This window comes from Ochotona princeps, chromosome 15 (genome assembly GCF_030435755.1).
Source record: "Ochotona princeps isolate mOchPri1 chromosome 15, mOchPri1.hap1, whole genome shotgun sequence".
NCBI lineage: Eukaryota > Metazoa > Chordata > Mammalia > Lagomorpha > Ochotonidae > Ochotona > Ochotona princeps.
In genome coordinates, this window is record NC_080846.1 from 32578096 (window position 1) to 32599335 (window position 21240).

Genomic DNA, 21240 nt, shown 5'->3' on the forward strand with positions numbered 1-21240 from the left:
CATCACTTCAGTATTAATGTAATAAATGCTCTTCACGTTATCAGCATTTAGTCTCAGTTTGTCCATAAGGTCATATGAGCAAACTACAGCTTGGAGACCTTAATTTAGCTGCTGGCAAAATAAGACAGATCACGTTACTGTTATCAGCGATCCTTCCTGAAATTTTTATAAAAGCAAAGCTTTTGATATTCTTGCACGTCGCTTTAAATAATTTTAGATATATCTTGTTTGAGGCCGTTAAGCCTTTGACAATGAAATTCTTCATTGCCACAAAAAAAACCATTATCTGACTCTCCAGATGAATTATCTGCTTTAGTTATTTTTCTATGAAGCAAAGACAAGAGTAGATAGAATTTCATCATGTTTATTAGGATTTATTTGTGGAATCACTGAGCAGTTTGCCAGTGGAGAACACATGAAAGCCTTTGGTTCAACTCCTCCTCAGCAGGTATAAATATAATGTAACCCCTTGGAAAAAAAAATGTTGCTTCTAAAGACCAAGGTGGTAGCATCACCAGGTGAATACTACTAGGCGTACACAACACTTTAAATAATTTCAGCTTCAAAATCATAGGTCCAGTTCTCATTTGATTATTTTCATACTGTTTGCCCTTAGACTGCTTAAATCCACATTAGAAAAATAACACATCTCACAGAGACAAGGATTACCACATTGTGGTTCTCAGCCAGAGGTGGTGATGTTTCCTGAGAACATTTGGCAATAATGGAGAGACGTATTTAATTTCCACATCTCAGGTAAAGGAATCTTATTGGCAGTGCATGCCCTGCTCTGAACAGTACTGCTGGCTTATCCCTCCAGCAGAGAATTATCTGACTAAAATACCGACTGTGCAAAGGCTGAAAGAGTCTGCTCTGGGCTTACATATGCATAAGTCTTAATTCTTGGATCTGTGTTTTAAAAAGACCGCTCATCCCACAACCTCTCCCACCTCTGACCATCTCCTTGTGAGCTCATTCTTTCCTTTTGTTCCACTGGTAAAACATAGAATGTTCAGTTGAGATGAGTACCTCTAATCTATTTTCTGGGTTGTTCTCAAGGGTCAGTCACTGCTTTCTTGCATTTTTGAGCAAGAACTTAGTATGTCTGTGCCTGCTGGGCATATTGCTAGGGAACAACTTCATTCTTACAATCTCATAAAAGAGGCAAAAGCACAAAGTGCAAGAGACCCGAGCAGACCTTGTCAATCTGTGCCACCTACCATTCTTGTATCCAACTTCCTAAGGCTTCAGAAACCACTAACCTCCATGGAGGAAATAGTCTAAGTTGTTCCCATTGGATTAGATTTTATTCCCAGCTAGTAGTTACCTTGCCATAAACCAGATAAAAGTTACCATTTCAAGAATGTATAGAAAGATAAAGCTAGTCATATTATCATTATTAGTTTTGTATTGCATATGGTACAAATACCACAGGAAATATGATGCTAATTCAAAATGCATTCATGGGAACCAGCACAATGGCTCAGTGGTTAAATCCTCACCTTACACTTACTGGGATCCCATATGGGCACCAGTTCATGTTCTGCTGCTCCATGCTCCATTTCCCATCTAGAGATCCCTGCTTGTAGTCTGGGAAAGCAGTAGAAGATGGTTCAAAGCTTTGGGACCCTGTACCCATGTGGAAAACTCAGTAGAAGCTCTGGCTCCTGGCTTCCGATCAGCTAAGCTCTGACCATTGAAGCCACTTGGGGAGTGAACCAGTCAATGCAAGATCTTTCTCTCTGTCTCTTCTCTGTATATATCTGCCTTTCCAATAAAAATAAATAAATCTTTAAAACATCACTGATGTTGCCCTTTTCTTTTAAATGCCAAATATAATTTCAGTTTTAAATTCATTGTACATATCGAATTATAATATGACCACACAGAATGAAGCTACTTGCTTATAGTCAAGCTTCCTATGAATTTTTTATCTTTACTATGTAGGTAACATAAAACCAATCATTAAATTTTTGCAAGGGTTGAATTTAGTAATAATGTGTTAAATAATTTAATTGAACTAGTAACTGACATGAAAATCCTAGAGTTTGAATTTGATTTCACAAGCTTCTGGAAAAGTAACCAACAGCCAGTCAACCTAACATTTAGGGAGATTATAATGAGATAAAATTGCTATGGCCACACACAATAATTTTTGCCATTGCTATTGGCAACATTATGTTTGTTTATATCACTGTGTCTTACATAGATATAACTGAAAAGCCACAGGAAATTATTTTAACAGAGATCATGCAGTATTTAGGATTTCTGGAGTGGATAGTTTTCAAAATTTTATCTCAACTTTTCTCCAAGAAAAATGATTATATTCCATGTCTGCATATATATACACATGAATATAAATGCAATTTACCCCTTTATGAGTTGGGGGGTATTTAAATTTTTATTAATTTGGGGGTTAAGGGAGATAGAGTAGAGAAAGGAAGGAGAGTTGTCCCTTCTGTTAGTTGATTCCCCATGGCTGGTAGCCTGGAGCTCAATCTAGGATTCCCCCATAGAGAGCAGGATTCCATCCATTTGAGCCATCACCATCGCCTCCAAGATCCAACAGAAGCAAAATGCTGAAATTAGGAGTTGGTAATAAAAGCCGAGCACTAGATGTGGCTCAGACATTCTAACTGGGAGATTACCCACTAGCTCAAACACACTCTAATGGTTCCTCCCTTGTGCGCATGATTCTATGAATTTTAGCTTCACTAAGTATTTAAGAACCAAGTTTTTTTCTTCAGATCAGTAAAGGCCAAGCATTTTCTTGGAAAATTTACCCATTTGCAGATGTCCCTTCTTCCCCATATTAAATGGCATGAGCTATATTGTCTTCCTTTTTTATTGCTTTTTCATGCAATGTATTTGGTGGTGGGTTCTCCTCTCGCCCTCCCGATATTCCCTTCCCTCCCCTCTGTTCTCCCCTCTAGGTACATAATGTGTGTCCATCGTGAATTTTCCCAAGTCCATCATGCTTCCACTGGAGTGTCTCCCAGCCATGCAGGAGAATAACTTTTCATTGTGGGTTAATTCTAGTATCCTTAACGCATATTTACTTGTACCTAATGAGCTCTATTCTTAAATGAAGGCCATGTTCAGCAACAAAGAGAAATGTCACTTACTCCAAAGGGAGCCTGAAGAGCCACTCCCCCTGCAGCAGTAGCTGTCATTCTGGTGTGTAGCTGCAGTCCTGCCAGAACTAGAACTCACTTATCCTTTCTCAAATCTGTACATTTCAAATCTCCATCAGACCTCAAGAGGAGTGTATGAGAAATGGCCTAGGCAAATGGAAAATGAAATACAAGGAAAAAGAGTAAATGAGCTAGTACTTAATGGGATTTTTATGTTCCCTAAACAACTACTTATCGTTTCTATAGTTTCTTCTTCTGTATTAGTGACCGATTATGTTGATGACTGTGTTGTGACTGAGCACAGGAAATTGTAAATTTGGGGAAGAACTGGGAGAGAGGAATTTGAAGTTTCCCAACACAAAGAAATGATATCCACGTTTAAGGAGGTGGAACTAGTGATTACTCTGACTCAATCATTACACATTCCACACATGCATTCAATTGTCATGTTTTAGTCCCTAAATATACAATTACTATGTGTCAGCTTAAAAATTAAAACAACAAAAGAAACAAAAGATGATGTCACTTCTGAGAATCACACCGTGGCACCCATTGTGCAAATACTATAACAAGACATATGGTCGTCATTTGTCATTTGAATATTCTTGGAATAGTGGCAGAGTATCCCTTAAAATATCACACATAGTGTGGCAGCACAGTGACTTAAGCTGCCACCTGCGATGCCAGCATCCCATATGAATGTGTGTTAGAGACCTAGCTGCCCTACTCCAGCTCCCTTCTAATGTGCTTGGGAAAGCTGTGGAGAATGCCTCAAGGGTTTCTGTCCCCTGCAGACAAGCTAAAGACTCTGAAGAAGCTACAGGCTTCTAGCTGGGCATGACACAGCCCCAGCTGCTGCAGCCATTTGGCAAGTGAACCAACAGTGAGAAGATATTTTTCTGTCTTTGCATGTAACTCTGCCTTTCAAAAAAATTTTGAAGATGGTATTTTTTAAAAATCTGCTATAATCTCACCAATGTGCTTTCAACCTTAAAAGTGCCAGATGGATCTCCTCACAAAATGTTTATTCTGCTGTTATAGTATTTTTAATCATTTTATTTTGTTCTGCAACTTCTTTCCATCTCTTTTTAAAATTATAGGATTTAGTTTATGCTGAAATGTTCACATAATCATATTTTCAAAATGTTACTGTAAGTCTTTTTATGCAGTTTCCTAATATCCCCTGGATTTTTACTGTCATGCTAAGAATTTACAAAATATGTAAATTTTTATTGCTTTATCATTTGTGGAAATTCAAACTTCCTTTTATTAACTCAACCTCGCATGAAAGATAGCTGTGTTTGACATTTTCCTTTTATTTGTTGTACAGCAACCAACACTTTGTCAAATAATTCTTACAAGATAGTATGAAAAACAAGTATAGAAAACTTGAGTTCTATCCCTGTAGAATGTGGCACTTTAAGTGTAGAATGACAAAAGTGGAATTGATTGTGTTCCTATATCCTTAACTTTATCATTAAGTGTATAATTTTATTCATGTGCTATTTAATCTATTGCTGTCTGAAGCTGAGATGGGAAACTGAACTTTTGAAACTGCTATTTGAGACAAAGTAAGTAATGGAAGTCATGATATGCATTTTAGTTAGTAAAGCCAACTTTATTTATGTATTTAGTGAGTTGAAAAACTTAGTTACAGAGACCAAGACACACAGAGAACAATCCTCTGGTTCACTCCTCTAGTGGCAAAAATGACCAGGACTGGGCCATTTCGAAGCTAGGAAACAGAAACCCCGTCCAGGTCTCCCGTGTGTGTGGTAGGGGCCATCCTCTGCTGCATCTCCCTAGCACTTTGGCATGAAGGTAGATTAGAAATGGAGCATTCGTGACATAAACCGGCACCCAATGGGATGCTAGCATTGCAAAAACCAATAGAACATGCTTCACCACAGCACCCACCTTAAAAAAAATCATCTTTGAAAGAGTGATTCACCAAAGACTAAATATTCAGTGATTGGTAAAGTTGGAATCAGGGTGCCAGCACCCTGATTAAAATTCCACACGCTAGCTGCAGGATACACTTCCTCCTACCAGGTTTCTCCTGTAATTTTAATTTGTCATCAAAGTAGTAAACAATTAAGGCCTGAGATTCATTTTCTTTGCAAATGAGTAATTAGTGAATGTCAATTTCATGTTTTTTCCATCTAGGCAAAAGACAAAAATAGTCATGTTAAAATGCTTTACAGATACTTTAGCTCTGATGATACACCAATCAGGGAGACAAATGGACATAAATATTAGTTTGTTTTCTAAACAGATCATCTGCACGGGTCTCATCATTTGTCTTCTATAGATAGCTTTAGGAGTGTTGCTAATTAGACATAAGACAGTCCCCTCGTCCAAACATGATTTGATTTACACTTGCTGTAAGATCTTCTCTCTATTCTTACACCCCCTTACAGCACAAGGTGTTTCAAAACCCAGGCAGCTGCCATCTGGCTTGTCTTATGTAATTCTCTAAGCCCATTCAAGTGGCAATATACCAGTGAAGAAAAAATATGTATTGGATGTAGCCCAGGAACTGTACCCGAAATAACTTTGTAAAAGTCATTGAGCATAGCAGTGGGGATAACAGGGAGGTCAGAGGCAGCAGGTGCTCGAGGAGTGCTGCCATCAACCTGCCATCACCATGCCACAGGTACAGTCCAGAAAGCAGTGCTCCGAGCATCTCCGCCTTCTCCCTTGTGCTGTTGCCCCATCACTCATGTCTCAGGAGCTGACAGCACCTGGGATTCAATTCCTGATGAATTTCATAGATTCTCATTGATTTTGGTAATTTACCAATTGTGACAGTGAGAACCATCCCCCCAGATTGGGGAAATGGCTTTCATATTTCATTGCGTACTGATGTATCATCTTGTGATATTTTCAGTCTTCAATGGAGAAAGCAGGTGAAGCTTCATAAAAGATTAGTAGGAGACCTACAAATAGCTTTCTAGGTTTGTGTCTGTTCTTGTAGACTGCTTTTTCTTTCCTCTCGTCTCTTCTCTCCCCTCTCGCCCCTCTCCTCCTCTCTACTCTTCTCCTCTCGCCTCCCCTCTTTTCCTCTCCTCTCCCTTTCTCCTCTCCTCTCCTTCTCCCTCTCCTCTTTCCCTGACTGGGCAGAAAAAAATCCCACCAAAGAAGGTGTAAATAGTTCTGAACAAAAGGGAATCTTCCCAAGACTGCTAAAATCTCCCTGCTATTGGAGAGGTCTCATTTCACTGCTTTCAGAGCAGCATACCACAGTGACCTCCTTTTGATAGTGTCAGTCGTCAATCCATCTCTCCTCTTTACCAATTGTTCCCATTTGAGCCAGTTAAAGAATAGGTTTATCATGTCTTTATTTCTTTCATTGAGATCAACCTGATTGGGTAAATGATGCCTCTTTAAACAAATACTTGCACACACACATACACACACACACAGTTTATTGCTTTACAAAGCCAAATAGTGTTATTCACATAATTAGTTCCTTGTAACTTTTGTATTGACTGAACTGCTTTAAAAATTTTTTCTTGTTTTTTAATTTCCCTTATTCAGCCAAAGATTTTTGTAAGATTTTGCAGCATGTAGCACAGTGAAAAGCCCCAACATACCAGAATATATTTTTAGAATGGAGAGATTCTACAAATAACAGATTTTTTCCATTTTAGACCTTATGAAAAATGGATTTGGTACTTATAAAAAATGTATCTGGAACATCTGAGTGCAAGATTTTTTATTGGGTTTTAGAATTCAGATCTATGATTTAAAAGCAATTTCTTCCTTTCTGAAAGTGGCCATGGCAAATTGATTTTTAAGGATAAAGGAAGGGTGTCATTTGGATTTTGAACCTTTTTCTCAGGGCTTAGATTGCTTTTGCTCATGTCAACTTCCTTTATTTCTGCCTCGTCCTCATGAAGGTGGGAGGAAGCACGTGTTTCCACAGTACTTTCACAGGGGTTAATCACAGGCAGAGCATAAACACGGCTCTGCTTTTCTCTGTGACGTTTTGCCTTTGGAGCTCCTCATTTCCTGTTAAACACCAGCATAACCTTATAGTTCACATTCTGTTTTTCTGTCTAAATAAAGGGTCTTCATATCTTACACAATTACATGCCACATAGCTGTGTTTTGTTCAGTTTCAAAGTACATGTATGCTATGAAATTCCCATCAGATAAAATCACTGAGCAGCATAGTGGCTGTCGTTGTTGTTGATATTTGATGACAAGATCACCTAGTGTCTCATTTCTCAAAATTTATCCCCATCATTAAGAACACATTGATCACAGGAACACATTGATTAATGTAGGATCACCCCAAAAGAGATACCCTTTTTTAACAAGAATAAAGAGAAGAGATAATAAACCCAATTGAGTGAATTGTTAGTGCTAGACTTTCAAGTAAAACACCATTGAAAATGAGACAACTGCATTACAGATGAAACTAGAAATTTTTCATCTAAAGCAGTAAAATCTAATGAAGTAAAAAAATGAGTAGACCACCACCTAGTTTTCTCTTTCAAGAGCAGCTGCTTTTGTCCTGAATTATTTTTCTTCTAAAATTAATTAACTTGAGCATATTTTTAAATGTCTCTCAAATAAACTTCTTGGGTTTGAGCTTAGATACACCTGGATTAGCTAGATGGTCTTAACCCAAGCTGTTTATTCGATCTGCATTTTAATTGCCTATCTATAAGATGGAGGCCCTTGAGGTACCAAGGATGAACAAAATTATATCATGTGTGTTAAGAGTTTATCTAGCTTTTAATAGTTTTGGCCAATATTTGGTTCTCACAAATCACAAAATATCACAGCCATGTTAAACAATTAGCAGAACTACAATATAAACCATATAATTATTAAATATGTGTGTGACTGCTGATATTTGTGTGCTTATTAAATACCAAATGACCAAATGTTTATTAACCACTTCTTTTGTAAATTTCACTTAATCTTCACAATAATAGTGCAAATACAAATGTCTCTTGTTTACGTGTGGGAAAACTCACTTAAATAAGCACAGGGTCATGTAAGTGGAGAAGTGCTGGCTGTGCAACCTCACTGGAAGCACGCCTAGACACTGAGCTACCTTCTGCCTTTTACCCCACTGTCTTCTGTCTTCAGTTTGATTCAAGAATGTATTACCAGGAGCAACAGTAGGTCCTAACAAAAACCAAACTTTCAGTATTTCTTGAATCATTTTATCATGTATAAATGATTTATATTCTTTTTTTCCAAGCTTTTCAATAACCTTTAGAGCTTAAGTATCTATTTTTGAGCATGCAAATTTGTAGAGTTCTGAAAGCACAGCTTCTTATTCCCCTACCTTTCTTTCCTATTAATTTTGATAATTTTTTTCATTTCTTCAAAATAGTTTCTTTTTTCTTATTACATTGTTCACCGAGTCTTAGGTCATACAGTAACATCATTTGCTTCAAGAAGGTTTTTGATTTTCCTTTTACATTTCTTCAGAGACACATTGGTCATCCAGTAGTAGTGTGCTGTTTAATTTCATGTTGTTATGAATTTTCTACTTTTTTCCTGTTGATTTTGTTTTATGGCTCTTCATTATACAAAGAATTGAGTAGTAACTGTGTAACGGAGACAATCATATCCAGATTTGAAGATACAATGCAGTATGCATCTCTACTTCCAAATCAAAGATGAACCCCCAATGAAATTGTTAAATATATATTAACAATAGGATGTTTGGACTATCTGTATTTGCAACGTCAAGGTACACTTAAATAGAGGAATCATGGACTGATGACTGCCTATGAAGGACTATACTATTATTGTTCATACACACTCAGACATCTCCAAGTAAATATCTAGTTTTTATTTTTTTTAATTTACTTATTAATTACATTGTATTATGTGACACAGTTTCATAGGTACTGGGATTCTCCCCACCCCTCCCCCACCCCTCCCCCAACCCTCCCCCATGGTGGATTCCTCCACCTTGTTGTATAACCACAGTTCAAGTTCAGTTGAGATTCCCTCATTTGGCTAAGATCAAGTGTAATACCTAGTTTTTGAAATGAATTCTTACGAAGGGTGCTGTCCATTTTGCTTTTGAAATAACTATATCATTGCGCATCTTTCAACCAACTGCATTCTTTAATCTGCCAGCCCTTTCTTTATTGTGTAGGATTGAACATAACCACGTTCGCCCTCTAGAGCTGTCTCATGTCCAAGCGCCAAAACCAATACTTGACTCCTGGGGAATGCCTTAAATGCTAAGGTCAAACCGTCAGTAGCCTTCAGCTTGGGTGGACTGAATTCCAGTAAGACAGAAAACTGGCATTTTGATAAGCTACTTTGCTAGACTTTAATAATACAAATTCTGTTAACCTTGGAACCTGAGTGAAACACAAGTGAGTGAGGAAATCCCTATTGTTAACTAAGCCCATTTTGCATATTTATTGCTTCTCTTTTAATTTATAAGGGCATGTCAAATTGTGTAATGAAATCTGCAATCTACTTGCTAGGCCTTTCATTTTTCCTTCTCTGTGTCATATTTAATGTAGATAGCTGATGTGAGTTTGGTAGCAGCAGCTTACCTATATTTGCAGGAAGTATAAAAACCTTTTGAAAAATCTTGGCTGGCATTATCATTCTTTGGGTAATTTTGTTTCAAAGTCGAAAAAATTGGACTGACTTTTTCACTCCACAAAAATGGAAATTATATCAGGAAACTTCAACATTTTTGCGAAAAGCAATATTATGAGCTATAATTTTAGAAGTATGCAAAAAATGTGAAAATTGTATATACGAGGGAATCTTGAAAAGTTCATTTTAAGGCATATTATGAAAAATATATGTATGGATTTCCAAAACTTTCACACTAAAATGATCTTTTGTGCACCATTTAAAGTACACTCAGGTTCACTTCAGAAATAAACGCAGTATTCAGTTAGGTTGAATAGTGTGTTATGGCTGGCTACTGCTTTCATTCCAAATTATCCCTTGCACAATCATATGCATTAAAAAAAGGTAACTAAAGCAGCAATGTAGTACAAATGATAATGCTGGGGAGTGTGAAAATATAGACACTCAGAAACAAGGGGACTACGTGGCATGCAGAAAATATTTACACAGTCACAATCGAGGTTTGACATTGTTTATAGAAGGGGAGAAATTGCCAAATACAGAATAAGGAAGGAGTTAAAGATTTAATAATAACAAATTAAGCGAGGGGGAATCCCAGCCTATACAAAATTGTACCACAATTCAAAATAAAAAATATATTTTAAAAAAAAAGAATAACAAATTAAAGTATACTGACTTCACTATCTCATCACAGACTGTCTCTTCATACTCAGACTAAATTGGAAGAAAGCAAGGTAAAAATATAAAAATCAAATTGCATACTTTCTTTTTACCAAACCGTAGAACGCAGTATTGAAACTATACATCTCACTTTGACAACTACATTTATGGACTTCCCAAAGATAACTGTCACCAATTGTATGGATAATTTAAATTTGCATGCGCTGTTTATATTTGAAGACTATAAATTCACTTATTTAACGATGATTTATTTTGCAACTATTAACAGTTGTGAACAAACACCAGCTAACTATTAAATTATACTAAGAACAATAAATACCAAAGAAGTATGCATGGAGCTATGATACAATGCACAAAGAGTCCCTTATAGTATCTGAATACACCTGCCAAATTTAAGAGCTTTTAATTTAGATTTTGATTGAAATTATGTGTTAGGGGTAAAATCACTTTATCCCATGTAACTTTTCCCTTAGTAGCAACTGAAGAGAAGAGTTGTATCCTGCTAAGATTGGAGGAGGCGCTCTCCTTTTCAACAGAAGGAAAGCTTCAGGTCTGAACTAATTGTTCTGTGATTGATTGATAATCTCCCTCCTCTTGCTACATACTGCCAGATGACATGCTTTGTACACACAACAGGAGGTAAGAGAGTCAATCAATTAGGGAAACAATTAGTTCCAGTTTCTATAATTTATTTGAGGCTGATGAAGTTGCCTGAAAACATTAACAATATTAAAGATCAGCAGTAAAACCTAAAGAAATAAACATATTCAAAGCTTAGAAGCAGATGCTTAATTGATATTATTTTTGCACCAATAGGTGATGTTAATGTAACAATTACTAAATAGACTGTCAAAGCTAGCCAAGGTGTGTTCACAATTTTGGGAGCTTCGGATTTTATGTTTGACATGATGCGGAAGTGTTCCTGGAAAACCCAATATGATTAATTGATTTCAAGAATGAGACTTCCTAACTCCCCATCAATACATGCCAGATTGGAAATTTGGGTGCTAAGCATTCAGTGCAACCTATGCCTTCTTTGTATGCATTATTTAATTCATGTTTTAGTAAGTATAGTATCTGGGAATAAGATAATATGAGATCCATTAACCTGTACCAGGAATACATGAGTCATTTTGAGTAGTATAATTTGATGGGATCCTTGGATCACACAGAATCCTAGATTTGTGTTTGTTGCAATATCTGGATTAAAAAAAGAATCATGCGGTGGAGTAGAAATCAGGATGAACCAAAGAGAGGGGCAAAGTGAATTCTAAGTTAGCGCTCGTATGCACTAAAAATATAAGAACTCAAACCTTGCAAAAGACTGAAGTACCCTATAGCCCAGAGAGTGGGAAAGATACAAAGATGGTCAAAAGCATGTCATTTGAAACAACAAGAGAGAAAAGGTTTATGAATTTTAATACCAAGGCATGTATTTGACTGTAGGTTAGAGTGCTGATTGGGTCTCAGAGTGCCTGGATTAGGTGCCAGTCAAGCTCCTGACCAACTTCCCTCTAATGCATACACTGGGAGGCATCTGTAATGACAGGAATCTGGCTCTGCCCCCATGATTGGAGACCTCCCTTGTGTGAACAGCTCCCAGCTTTAGCCTGTAGCACTGCAGACAAATGGCAGATGCACTTTAGGTTCAGAAGAATAGTAGTGTTGATCTCTCTCTCTGTGTCTCTCCGGTAATTGGTCAACTTAAAAAAAAAAAAAAAAAAACAGAAAAGAAAGACTGCTGGAGAAATCAGCCCCTCTTTCATTAAAGAAAAACAACAGACTTCTTGTAGATTTCTTGTTCTTTTCAAACATGATATATGATATTTAAGGCCGTGATTTTGTAAACCTTTTTGTTGCAAGGTTATTCTTTAAATATATATCCTTTATATATGTATAATGTATATGATACAAGTTATGTATATATAATACAAATTTTGTGTATTTCACATAGACAGTTTATAGAATGCTGCTTCCCATGCTAGTCATCCTCCCTTCCACCTACCTTCCCTCTTCTCCCTCTTATTTTTTTGTTTTAATTTTTACAAGGATATCTTCAATTTAGTTTAAAATCCCAAGCTTGACCCTCCACCAGATAAATAATTCAACAAGTAGAAAACCACTGTTCCTTGGGAGTATAGGCAAGGGCTACAACAATAATCAAATATGAAAATGTCAGCTTCATTTTTTAAGTTCTATATATTAATTACCGTAAGTCAGGGAAACTGTGATATATTCTGTGGGGCCTAGCTTATTTCGTTAAAGTGAATGAAGTTGTCCAGTCCACAAGGTGAAATTCTGGTCAGTTTCATATTACTTGCTAGTGAACCCAAGCTTCAGCCAAGGAACTGAGAGCATACTGTGGCTGTTGTGTATGTACACCCAGGGTTTAAAACCTAAATACACTCAGAGTAGTGCTATGCTCAAATTTGATACCTCAAAGGAAAATTGTGCTTTTAAAAGGCAGTGCTGTTACTTTGATGAACACACAATGTCTTACTCTCAGATAGATGAAAATAAGATACCTGAGAAATAAAGGTAAATAGCATTATCACCCAGAGTAACAAAGTAATGCAAACAGAAATTTAACTGTAAATATTAAGTCTATTTCTAGATCAAGCAGGAAAGAATTAGCTCAAATCATACAAGTTTTTCTAACCTTTCAGTAAGTCTTGCAAAGGAAGAGTAGAATTTGTTATGAATTATTATAAAATACCATTTTGTAATTTAATTCTAAGAAGTAACTAGGACGAAAAGCACATGGATACTCTCAGCTCCTTATCTTTGGTGTTTTACTACTTATATCAACTTCCAACCTAATTGATTTTATTAATCCCTTTAGTCAATGAATAAGTAAATCAGGATTGTAACAGGGGTGGTAGGAATCCATCAGTTGCAAAAAAGCAGTAGGAAATTCTTAATTTGGATGTAACCCACAGCTACCAAAATGATTTTGTCAGCATAGCTTTGCTGTTTGGTTAACACTCTAATTTCTACTTTATTGTTATTTATAGAGCAAAACATTGCGGTGAATCTCTATGGCACTTTTGTTCCTAAACTCTCAAAATGACTTTGATTTGGCAGTAGCCAAATATTTGAATATAAATTGATTTCATGCAATACACAAAAAACAAGTACTTTATTGATACAAATGGTTTCTTTATTTGTGGAATTACGCTAAAAATTATTTTGAATCAGCCTGAACCCTCTCAGGACAATATTAGATTTTATGCCTAAATCAAGTTAAACATTAAGTTTATGAGTATTTTTTTTTTGTCTTCTGTAGTAGTATTAATGTGTTTGGATGTGTCAGGAGAGTAGAGATGTAGATAAAAGCTTCCAGGAAAAAAAAAATAGGTGTGAAAGATGACAACATGATCATATGGAAAGAAATTGCCCTAGTGTTTTCTTTCCTTCATTTTTATTCATAAATAAATTGCATGAGGATGAGAATTTTAGTCATTTTCTTTTGGTCAGGTGGATAACAGCAGAAGACTCAGGCATCAACTTTATATCTATATAACATGGAAAAGACCTATATATCATGGAGATAAACCACTATGATAACAAAAAGCCTGAATGAATTTTTGGATCTTGCTCTGCTAGCAGCTGATTTCCAGGCTTCTTTCACTGTGAAAGGAGTCATAATCTGTAGCCAGCATGGCCAAAGACAAGTTCAAGGGCAGGAGAGACTCCTGCTATGGCCCAAGTGCTTTGGATCCTCTTTGCTACCACGCCATTTTTAGCCTTTTCTCATTCACAAGTATATTCAGTCTCTCACAATGGACTTGTACAGAGTCCCATCTTAATCAACTGATTTCCACAGAGATTTGTCTTCTCCCCAACACCCTCTGCAAACTGCTGGCTGGCTTCTTTACTCGTTATGAATAGCAGCATGATTTCACAGCTTTTAACATTCTCCTCTTTCAGCACTGAATGCTCTGTATCCGTTTCTCTCTACCAGCTGCCTTCCCTCTCTCCGCTGTCAGCATTTTGTGATGAACAAGAATCACTAACAACATATAGCCAATATCATATAGACTTTACATTCTCTCGGGCTCTAAAACAAGCCTCCATTCCCTCAGTGGAAAGACCATATATCTTGTCCAAAGACCAAATCTCTCCAAAATCAACTTCTTTCTGACTTGACATGTGAAAGCCAACAATGTAACCAAAAACCTGCTCAGGAGACACCAGAGAGAAGGGAAGAGTCATGAGCAAATTTAACCAAGTTCACCTAATTTCAAATGTTTCATGCCTTAGATTAGTTGGTACAATGTTAACATATACAAATCTATGGTATAAGCATTTATCATATTTCTATCATATTATGATACAGATTGAGACAATGGGATACATATTTAAAATATAAATATGAATGAGAGCCTATCCTCATAGAAAAAATAAATGCACAAGCAGATACTTGCAGTATAATGTCATTCTAGGAATGCTTATAATAGTGTCTAAAAGCTCTGCACTTTTCTCAATAAAAGTAGAAGGTTGTTTTTACATATTTATTAATAAACAGAATAAAATATTTTGCTAGCTTCCTGAAACTCAGTGTATTAACGGCTAGAGATTCTTTCTGCTTCCTTTCGAAAGCTATAAAATGGTAGAAAATGTATGTAAAATGGGAAAGATGTAAAACTATAGTATGAGAACCCTAACAAATCAGAAATTCTGAGATATTTCCAAAAATAAAAAGCATTTTTCTTAATCTGGTGGAGGCATTTAACATGGTCATTAACATTCTATTTTAGAAGCCCACATCCCATATTACAGCACCTGGTTCAAGTACAGCTTCCTGCTGGTGTGTACCCTGAGATGCAACATATGAGGATTCAAGTACTAGGACTTCCTGCTGTCTGTATGGGAGATCCAGAACGACTTCCCAGCTCCTGGCTTCAGCCTGTCACAGCTCTAGCTTTGTAGGCATTTACAAAATAAACCAGCAAATAGAAAAACCAGTCTCCCCCATCTCTTTCTCTCTCTCTCTAACATTTGAGTAAGCAAGAATAAAAAGATAGGCTTCCTCATTTCAGAACTAATGTTATTATCCAGTACAGCACAGGACCAATCTACATAATTCAGTAAGATGAACTGCCTGCACTCCATGCCAAGTTTGCCTTTATTAAAGGGATTTTTTTTCACAAACCATATAAACCCCAAGTTGTGATCCATTAACCTGTGCAACTAGTGGTAAGGTTTTGAAAATGAAGGAAATGTGTGGAAGTAGCAGAGGCCTGTCATATGGGTCAGCCAGTTATTCCATGCACTCATCTGCAGATCCTTCCATGGTTCTTTCTCATTGTTTAAAACATACCCCCTTCTTTGAAGCCACAGTGTTTCGACAACATTCTTTTTGGCCAGTTACCAGGGAGAAGAACTGGTTCATGATAGGAGTGACATGCCCTTGTTTTGTAGCCAAGAAACAACAAATATCATAAGTAAGAACCCTATTGCTTAAGCCGTGCATTCATGCATATAGTAGGCAACTGTTTCACTGCTCCATTTACCCTGTGAAAGACTCTTCCAGCATAGATAAGTCTTAACATCTTTCAAGATTTATTCATTTGTTCTTGCTTTGGTAGCACTTATGCTAAAATAATAGGATACAGAGAAGATTAGCATGGCCCCTGTGCAAAAATGACATGTGAATTCATGAAGCATTTCATAAATTTAAAAATATATATTTATTTGAAAGAGTTAGCAGGGGCAGTAGGGGAGACATAGAGAAGTGGGCCAATGCAATGGCTCAATTGCCTAATCCTCTACCTTCAAGGCACTGGTATCCCATATGGGTGATAGTTCATATCCTGGCTGCTCCACTTCCTTTCCTGCTCCCTGCTTATGGCCTGGAAACAGAGTAGAGAAAGACCCAAAGCCTTGGAAGCCTGCACCCATGTGGGAGACCAGGAAAGAGGTCCTGCCTCCTGCTTCAAATTGGCTCAGCTCTGGCTGTTGCAGCCATTTGGGAAGTTAGCCGGAAAGTGGAACATCTTTCTGTCTCTCCTCTCTGTAAATCTGCCTTTTAAAATAAAAGAGAGAGAGGGAGGGAGAGAAACAGAGATCTTTCATCCACAGGTTCATTGCACAGTGGCCAGTGCTGAGCTAGGCAGAAGGCAAGAGCTTCATCCAGATGTCACGTGGATGGCAGGGGCCCAATCACTTGGGCCATCCATTGCTGCTTTGCCTAGGATTTGCAGGGAACTGGATCAAAAGTGGAACAGCTGGAACTCAAACTGGCACTCATATGGTATGCAAGCATTGCAGCCTGCAGCTTCACCTACTATGTCACAATGCTGCCCCCCTTTTAATGTTCTAATTTCTATAGTTCACTGTGAGTTATTTTTAGTTTAGAAATGATATCAGTCTTGTATTTGTAGCATTAGTGCTTCTAATAGAGCTATATTTTTCATATTCTTTCTATTTCATGCATAGATCATTCTCTGACTTTAATTTGCTTTTGTAAAAATCTTTCTCAGTGTATTTCAGTTTGATTTATAGTTTTACTCTAGTGATTTTAGTGGTGTATTGCTAGCATTTCTGCTTCTTTTCTCTTTATTTCTTCGTTTCTTAAGGCATAAAATTTTAATGTAGTTCTGCAACCTTTTCTTCTTGTTGATTATGTGTTTGATTGCAGTAGTCCTTGAGTGGTTTCTGTGAAAAATCTTTCTGATAAACTAGTGGAATTTATTAAGACATATCTGCTATTTTAATCTATATTTCACCTTCCATAATATAGGCGGCTTTTAGTTGATTAGAATCAACATTCATATTTTATTCATGTGATCAACATACCTTGTAGCTTAGTAGAAATGCTAGTTTGTCTGTTACAGTCAGTTATGATTTGTAATAGTGTGACCTCAAAAAATCTCCTTAACCAATTGTATATTATTGAAATTCAGCTACTTACATTACCTATTTTAAGCAAAAGTAGTTGCAGATCATTGACATGGAAGAAAAAAAATCTACCTAATTATAGGCATGTTTTGTCCCATGAAATACATTATGCTGGAGAACCAGATGTGTGGAATAAACTTTAGTTGACATTCTTGGTTACATAATAGAAAAATGTACAATGTCTTTTATATCTACTATATCGTAATAAAATAGAGATTTCCACTTAAATAATTTTACAAACTGCAACAAAAAATTAGAAAAACAACTTTCAGAGAACACTCAGAAAAAACATTTCAAAAAACATTTTAGTTTTCTTTTTTCATAATATCAAATCGTTTGTCAATAAACTTGGGGAAAAAGTATAAGCAGAAAACCAGTGGTATGACTTCACCTAAAATTAATCATAGAGTTTAGTTTCTGTGAAATGAAAAGACAATATAACTCCATATATTACCCTTGTCAGTAAGCCAGCTTAACTGTTTACAATGCAAATGAGAGAATATTTACATACCATAGCTTCAACTGTATTCTTTCTTTTGTTCTTCAGAGCTCAGAACCATTTATATTTTCCTTGTGTGACATATATTAAGTTCCTGGCACAATGAAAGTACTCAACATTTGCTGACTAAATGGAAAATCGGCATTTTCAAAATGAGTTTTTCTTAGATAGATTGATTAAAGTCATGGAAGATTTATTTTCTATTCATGAGATGAAGTTGAACTAAAGAACTGAAAATAATGTAATCACCCCTATTTCCATTCTGGGATTCTCTGTTTATCATTGCTGTCACTGGCATGAGTTCTTCTTTATTTTCCTAATTTTTATTAATATAAAGAAAACACTGTATGTGTTCCATAGATACTATTCCAAGGAAAAACACACTTCCCTCACTCTCTTGGTCCCCCGCTCCCAGTATGCGTCTCTCTACCTCTCTCTTCATCAGCTTTTGCAAATCCATTTTTAATCCACCTTGTATTCACAGGTTCAATTTTTCACTAATTATAATATTCAATAATTGAAATGGAAGCAGCCCACAAGACTTCATTTGCACTGGAGTACAAACATGACCTAAAGATGGCAAATCTATCCCAAACGGGTCATTTCATTGTTACACTTGTGTGTACATTGGCTGCCACATTTCAGAGAAAACAGGTAGTATTTGTCTTTTTAAGACTGGGTTATGTGTCTGAGCATAATGGTATCCAGTTGTATCCCTTATGTTGCAAAAAAAATAAATAAACATGATTTCATTTTTTTTTTGTAACTGAATAGCATTCCACAGTGTATATATACCACATTTTCTTTATCCAGTCAGCTTTTGATGGGTATTTGGGCTGATTCCACATCTAACTGCAATAAACATGAGGGTACAAAAAAACCTCTCATACATAATGATTTCATTCTCTTTGGGTAATATTTCAGGAAAGGGATGTATTTATCAATGTCTGTGAAATTTCCACACTGTTTTCTATACTAGTTGTATTTATTTGCAATGGATTAGGGTGTGTGTGTATATGTATATGTGTTTTTCCCTACACCCTCATGAGCATTTATTGTTTTGTTTGGCTGGTTTGGTTTAGTTTCATTTTGTTTTGGGTTTGATTTTTGGATACAAGCCTTTCTAACAAGGGTGAGGGAAGCCTCATTGTGGGTTTGCTTGTATTTTGCTGTGGCTAATGATCCTGAGCTTATTTTTCTATGACTGTTGGCCATTTGTATCTCATCCTTTTAAAAGTGCCTATTCATGTCCGTTGCCCATTTCTTAACTGGGCTGTTTGTCTAGTTGTTGAGAATGTGGAGCTCTTTATAGGTCCTGGATATTAATGCTTTATCAATTGTACAATTTGTGAATATGTTCTCCCATTTATTGGGTGACTCTTCACATTTTTGACAGTTTCCTTGGCAGTGCTCAAGATTCTAAGCTTGCTGTAATCCCATTTGTGTGTTTTTGTTATAATTGACTGTGCTTCTGGGCTCCTTTCCAAGAAGCTGCTGCCTATGCCAATGTCTTGGAAACTCAGTGGTTTCCTCTAGTGATTTGATGATATCAGGTAATATTTGGATCCTGAGTTTATTCGTATGACTTTTACATGAGGCGTAAGTTAGTCTTTTCTCATACTTCACATATAGATTCAATTTTCCCAAAAACAATTATTCAAGATATCATCCTTTCTATAGATACTGATTTTAGTTTATATGCCAAAGATTAGTTTGTCATGGCTGATTGGATTAAGTTCTGGGTTTTGTAGTCTGTTCTATTGTTGGATTTGTTGATTTTTGTGCCAGTACTAAGATGTTTTGATTATAACTGCTTTGCTGTGATGCCTTGTTTTTCCAGTTTTGTTTTTGTTGTGTAATATTCATTAAGCTATTTGCAGTCTCTCTTGTTTCCATATGAAACTTAGTATCTTTTTTTTCTGAATCTGCAAGGATGTCATAATTGGGGTTACAATGAATCTCTGAATTGCTTTAGATGATATGGACATTTGGTGATGTTAATGGAAGACTAATGCATTTTACTGTCTTTTGTTTCTTTAATATTTTTAAAATTTTTATTTTAGTGATCTTTCCCCACCATGGTTAAATTTCTCCCAAGGTACTTGGTTTAAATTTTTGTGTGTCCACTGTTAATGTAATTAATCTCACAAGTTCTTTCTCAGAACTTGACATTATCTGTGTACATACAAGTGTTGGTGTTTTTATTTGTTAATTTTGTATTCTTAAACCTTACCAAACTCTCTTGAGCTTAAATGGTCTCTTCGTAGACTCTTTTAATTCCATATGCACATAATCCTATCATCTGCAAGCATGGAAAATTTCACTTCTTCTTTTCTGTTTGTATCGCTTTGATTTCTTTTTCTTGCCTAAAAGTTCTAGCTAAATATCTTTTCCATCCTTTTATTTTCAGTCTTTAGGCATCTTTTCTGATGAGTTGTGTTTCTCGTAGGGAGCAAATAAGTGAATCTTATATTATTTTCATCCATTTAGCCAGCATATGTCTTTAATTAGAATTTAGGCCACATGTGAATAGAATTTAGGCCTTATAGTTTAGCTGTAATTTTTCATGGTGAAGATCTTTTTCTGACTATCTTTGTTAATTCTATATACTTTCTGTGCTTGTATCTCTATGTTTTCAAACGAGGGACATATTTTACTTCTCTGAATAATCCTAAACTATTCTTGCAGTTCATGCCTGGAGGAACTCTTAAGGCACATGCGTTTTGTCATTTGATAGTATCTTTTAAATCTTGAACATTACTTTCAGTTTTTCTTTTTCTTTTATTTTTGTCTATTTACTTTCTGTCAGGTTTCTTTTGGGGGTATTGTTACTATTATTTTCCATGATACAATTTTTTAGGTTTACCCATCCACATTCTCTTCTTTCTTCCCAATTCTCACCCACATACATCGTTTTCCCCCATATCACTACAGTAGTATAGTCCTTCAGAAACAATCACAAGTCCAACGTTCTGCTATGTAAGAGTATATGGAGCAGTAGGCACTGGCAATAGTGGATATCTAGTTTTATGTTGCAAAACATTGTTAGCAGTCTCCGTGAGAGTCCTCCTTTTATTCAGAACTACAGATGGCAGACTGCAATGTATCTTCACTTCCTGATATGCTTATCTACATTATACAAATCTTCTATGAAAAGTTATGTGTGTGTATCTTGACACCCTGCTACACCCCGCACCATATTTTGCAGCCACAAATTCCCACAGTCACAGGGTGTAGGGAATTCATTCTCAAACCTACAAGGCTGCTCTGTCCACAGAGAAAGCGGTGGTCCCAGAGCTAAGTTCTGTAGGTGCTCTGCCTTCCAAGTCTGAGCACCAAAGCCTGTGATAGAATTGAGGGCCGAGAACACCTCGCAGTCCCCAGTGGATGCCCAACCCAGTGCCAACCCTCCAGTCCAGGGTCAAGTCA

The 21240-nt window shown here is 36.4% G+C and overlaps 1 protein-coding gene and 1 non-coding gene across 2 annotated transcripts in view; both read left to right on the forward strand.

Moving 5' to 3' along the window:
* SYT1 (synaptotagmin 1) overlaps positions 1–21240 on the forward strand; it is a 513985-nt gene that overhangs the window by 279728 nt on the left and 213017 nt on the right. The window lies entirely within an intron of this gene.
* LOC118757669 (U6 spliceosomal RNA) lies at positions 15989–16090 on the forward strand. Its single transcript, XR_004995325.1, has one exon. It is a non-coding gene; the product is annotated as a U6 spliceosomal RNA (small nuclear RNA).